This window comes from Tenrec ecaudatus, unplaced genomic scaffold (genome assembly GCF_050624435.1).
Source record: "Tenrec ecaudatus isolate mTenEca1 unplaced genomic scaffold, mTenEca1.hap1 Scaffold_100, whole genome shotgun sequence".
Taxonomy (NCBI): Eukaryota; Metazoa; Chordata; class Mammalia; order Afrosoricida; family Tenrecidae; genus Tenrec; species Tenrec ecaudatus.
The window spans coordinates 297,462-303,123 of NW_027457681.1; the positions used below are offsets into that span (position 1 = coordinate 297,462).

General features: G+C 41.5%; 1 pseudogene; it reads left to right on the top strand.

The window, feature by feature from the left end:
* The first annotated feature begins 1,882 nt into the window (after positions 1-1,882).
* On the top strand, positions 1,883-3,529 carry LOC142435965 (inositol oxygenase pseudogene; annotated as a pseudogene).
* Positions 3,530-5,662: the final 2,133 nt, after the last annotated feature.

Here is a 5,662-nt window from a genome sequence, read left to right on the forward strand (position 1 = left end):
TTACTATTGACAATCCTTGGATCACATATGTTGATGTTATTCTTCCATGTGGGCTTAGTTGATGGTACACTTAGATCACTGCTTGTTTGAAAACAAGACTTAAGATTCGAGACACTATTGTTTCTGATAGATACCATCTAATTTCTTCACCACACTTTGCTGTAGCAACTACATCTTCTGTATTTCCTTCAAAAGGGAATTTTGTAAGAATTAACTGTTCTTAGAATGTAGCTTGGGTTAATTATGAGCTCCACATCCATCCCTTACTCTGTTTATTCTATTCACCTCTGGTTCACCTTAGAGACATCTTGTTATTTTATGGCAGATAACTTTATCAATCATCTCTTTGAAGCATAAGGTAATTTTGTTTATAGTGTCATTGATTCAGCCCAGGATAATATATTTAAAACACAATTAAGAAAAGGTAATTGAATAAATGTACAGCCTTAGTATTTTCAATTGCCTGTGAAAAGTGAATGTGAAAGTTGAACATTCTTCAATGCATACAAAGGAAGACTGAAGAAGAATCAACGTATTAGAATATAGTAAAGGCAAAAGAACATTAAAAGTACCATGGACTGCCAAAAGTTAAAACAAATGTGCCATTGAAGAAACATGGCTACAGTGCTCCTTAAAGGCAAAGGTGGCGATATTTTGCTTATGTACTTTGCACATGTTATCAGGAGAGACCAGTCCCTAAAGAAAGACATCACATTGGGGAAATTAGGGCAAGTGAATGATAAAGAAATTTCCTCAATGAGATGGACTGATGCAGGAGCTGCAAAAAATGGGCTCAAACATGAGAACATTGTCAGAATGGCAAAGGACTGAGTCATGTCCCTTTTTGTTAGACACAGGTTTGCTATGAGCTAGAACTGACTCAGTGACACCTATGAAGAATCAACTACATTTGTGACAAATTATTGGTTTACCACATAAGCTCTTCCCTGTTGGACCATTATATAAGTGTCAGAGTATATTCATAATCTATAGCAGAAATTAAACACTCGTCTTTGTGTTCTTTAATGACTTACATCTACCACACGGGACTAAGAAGACCTCTCTAGGACTTCCAATGCTCTAACTTTTAAAGGGAGGTGAGTTTTATCTTTCTCTGCTAGAGAGACCACATATTCAAACCTATCAGTTGATTGGTGGGGCTTGATGAGGTCATCCACTCCTAGAAAGATGGCCAGTCCAAAGAGGGACTTAGAAGTCCTAAGTGGGACTTCTACTCTTTTTCATAAGTTTGAAGAGGCACAGAGGGTATAAGCTTGAACTATGGAAAATGAGCTACACAGATAAATATCCACAATGACTGAACCAGATTTCATATATGAGCATCTGGGTGATAAAGTCATTTCTTAACCAATTGCTTAATTCACTCTCACCCTCCAACACATTCCTCACAATTTTTTATATTCTTTGAATCACAGTAAGGTGTGATGACTGAAACTTTGTGTATCATGGCTGAGTCAGGATTCTAAGGCATTGGTTCATGATGATGGAATCCGCCTGGTTGATAAGAGTTCATAGAATGCCATCTCTTTCATGATGAGACCTACTGTGAGCAGCCAATGAGGAGGAAGATAGCTTCCTTGTGGGTGTGGTCTTATCATTTAAAAGGATTCTCTGAATGGTCTTTAGCTTTGTTCTGGACATGGACACTTCATCTGACCTGAAGGTTTGGGGACTTGAGACAAAATCCTGTAATTGTGTTTCTGGAAGTTGTCGGTCTCAATTTGCTTGAGAAAGAAGTCTGCCATCTTACCTCCCATCTTGCATTCATCAGCCATTGGATATACTTGATCTAGGATAAGAGTCAGGACAGGAATCTGAGCCTTGTCAGCCTCTGCAACTGTGAGCTGAAATATGCAGTAACATGAAAACTGTCTACATTAGTGGGTCTCACCCTGTGGATTGCCACCCCTTTGGGGGTAAAACGACACATTCACAGGGGTCGCCTGATTCATAACAGTAGTAAAATTATAGTTATAAAGTAGCAATGGAAATAATTGTATGGTTGGGGGAACTGTATTAAATGGTCATGGTATTAAGAAGATTGAGAACCACTGCTCTAAATGGTCCCGAGAAGCTAAGTTTGGAGGGGCCAAGAAGTTGAAGGCCTGGGTCCTTAAACTTGGCTCTCCTGAGGCCATTGTGAATTGAGGTCACTCTATTTTGCATTATGAACATATGGATATAGTTGCTCTACTCAATATAAACAGAGTAACCAGATTAGGGTGTCCTGTTTACCCTCAATCTCTTTAACACCTCAATACCTATTCAGGGACTTGGTGTGTCTTACATCTTCTCTTTGTGTAATTCTTCATTATGTGTATCAACTTGCTGGGGTCGAGGTTATCTGTAGTGTGGCAGGCATGTAAGGATGTCAGTGTTGGAGCTGTGCTCCAGTGTGGACTTATTCCTCCATTTATCATGAGCTGGAGGCTTCAAAACCACCAGCTTCTGCGATTCAGAGAGATAACAGTCGGCTCCCCTAGAGACATACAGCAGTGTTTCCCAAGGTACATGATACTGCCCACTGAAGCAAAATGGAAATGTCCATTCAGTGTAAAAGTGATACCAATGTTTTTTAGAGGGGAGAAATATGGGGCTTACTACTCCCATTAAGTATTGCAGTCTTGGATGATTACATAAGACTGGCTAGGTCTGTTGTGGGATACACTGTTTCTCTCTGGCTCCATACTCTTGAAGAGTTCCCGGAACCCACAATGGTTGGCCAGCTGAAGATGGAGCCCAGAATGGGCAAGGGGAAAGCCATCTTCTGAAACTACACTTGTGGCCAGCTCCTGGACCTCATCTTTGCCAGCTATAGACTCATGCACACACAGCAGGTGGTGGACTTCATCAGAGGGAAGCACGCCCACTTCGGAACCTGCTCCTCCAAGGAGATGACAGTCCTGGAGGCCATAGACCTGCTGGACCAGCTGGTGGATGAGTCGGATCCGGATGTGGATGTCCCTACCTCCTTCCATGCCTTCCAGACTGTGGAGGGCATCCGGAGGGCACATCCCCACAAGGACTGGTTGTACCTGGTGGGGATGCTGCATAATCTGGGGAAGTTGCTGCCCCTGGCCAAGGAGCCCCAGTGGGCCGTAGTTAGAAACACCTATCCTGTGGGCTGCTGGCCCCAGGCCTCTGTGGTCTTCTGCGACTCAACTTTCCAGGACAATCCAGGCCTCAGGGATCCTCTATACAGCTCTGAGCTTGGGATGTACCAGCCTCACTGCAGCCTGGGGAATGTCCTCATGTACTGGGGCCATGATGAGTATATGTACCAAGTGATGAAGTTCAACAAATTTCCTCTAGTTCCACTCCTTCTATGTGTGGCACACCGGTGGTGACTACCGGCAGTTGTGTAGCCCTGAACATGCCGCCCCGGGTTCAGGAGTTCAACAAGTTTGAAGTCTACATCAAATGCCCAGACCTGCCTGATGTGGACATACTGCACCCCTATTACCAGGGGCTCATTGGCAAGTACTTCCCCAGAGTCCTCAGTTGGTGACCATCCTGCATGCCCAAGACAACCTTGTGATCATGGAGACAGGCCTGGCCCACCCCACTTCCTTGATAGACCCCACCCACCTGACTGTGCTCAGGTTTGCATCAATAAAGACCTTAAAGTGTCAAAAAAAGTACAATCTTGGAAACCCATAAGGGCAGTATACTCTGTCCTACATGGTTGCCATTCATCAGCATTGACAGTGACAATAAGCTATTTTTATACATCATTGGGGACTATAGGCGTTATTACAAAAGTTTTCAATTACCAGCAAGGGTGTAAGTTTTCTGTTTTTCTAAGAAGGGGCCTCAAACTAGGGACAAGAAGTGAAGAAACCAATGATATATAACCTTGAGTGACTTCGAGAGCAGTTAAAATTTATTCTACAGGATGGCAATGAGGGGAATAGGACTAAATGAAATGGGGCTTGATTTACTTCATTTTACATGACACAATGTGGCATCCTTGAATGGATCTAGTATGATGGGTCTCTTTTCAACAGTCAAGAGTGCCTGTATTTCTGGAGATCTTCATGAATCTTGGCATCCAAGTTTCACTGGGTCTAGAAGATTCCAAGGGCAGAGGTCTTGGTTTCCAAGAACATGCTTTGCTCCTGCCTGTTATTATATGAGGGTACTAGAATCCTATCTGTCTGCTGGCCTCTATTCTCATATTGTGTAGAAGAGAGAAATTAAGCTAGCAAGGGTGGATTGGGGTACAGCTGTTGATGTCAGATGCATCCTGTAATCTTGGCCTCCAAATGGTCACATTATCATACAAAAGATAACTTCATCCTCATGAACCTAATCCAAAACAATCCCATATGCATCACAAACATGAATGTCTTAAAAATGACAGAAACACAGAAGCAGAGGTTGTGAGTTAGGAAACATGGTAAAGAAGAAATGACATTAGCTACCTATGTGTGTGATGATTGCATCCCAAGGTCTATTAGGATGGCTGTGAGAAAAATGTACAGTCAGAAATATGGTGGTTGCTTATTGAATCAAATAATCAGATGGCTTACTACGCGGGATAGACAAATACAAGAGGAATGACTGTTCACTCATCAAATGGAAATGTTGAGAACCATATTGAACCACAATGCTCCCTGTGATGGAATATCTGTGCAAATACAAGAAAATCTTGCCAATACAGTGAAGAATCAAATTTACCCACCACTCACTAATGAAGAAATTAAAGAATTCTTCCAACCACTTCAGTATGAAATTGACCTACCATGCAGTCAAGTAGCATAGATAATTATTGGTAAGTGGAATGAGAGATTAGGAAACAGAGGAAAGAAAAGCAATTGGAAAACGGGGTCCTTCTGATAGAAATTTGGAAATCACATATACCTTTGTAAAAACCACAAATGGCTGCTATACATATAGGCTTATACCAATGTAATTCACTGAAGTAAAATCAAGTACGTCTGTGGAAAATGTTTTAGAGTACAAAAGATACCCCAGTCCCAAATATAAATTAAGGAGAGCATTTACTCAGCCATAAGGACAAAAAGATGACACAAAACCACAGATACATAATGTGGATGAGGAATGCTATTAGCACAAAGTCATAAGAGCATTAAATATTCACAGTCAGGTTGTTACATCACTAAGACACAGAATACAGGAGACTTTCAAATTCATGAGTAACTGAAAGTTCATTAATCACAATAGAATGGGGGATTATAGAAGCCCAAAGAGGAGCAAAATGTCAACACATGCTTAGAAGATTAGCCCTTCCAAACAAGGCAGTCTGGGAAAGATGGCTAGGTTACAACTTTTGTGTATGCAACCTCGAGTACTGTACTATCTGTCAAGGACACACACTCAATCCGCTAAGGGACTGCTCTATAATGCCTTGACTGTATAGAGGGTAGAGGTAATCCACTCTCCAATGTACTCTACCTGAGGGCAAGATTATTTACTTCATTGTGACATTATCTCAAGGAATTCATTGATGTGAGTTTGTTTTTTTGTTGTTGACTTTGTATGTTATGTATACCCTGACCAAAGTGAAATTATAAAATGTAAGGCCAAACATAATAGAGATTTTGGAGGAGCTTGTTATCTTCAGTCAAAATGAAGCTGGGACCATGAAGCTGAAGACATGAGTCAAAGACATGAGAGC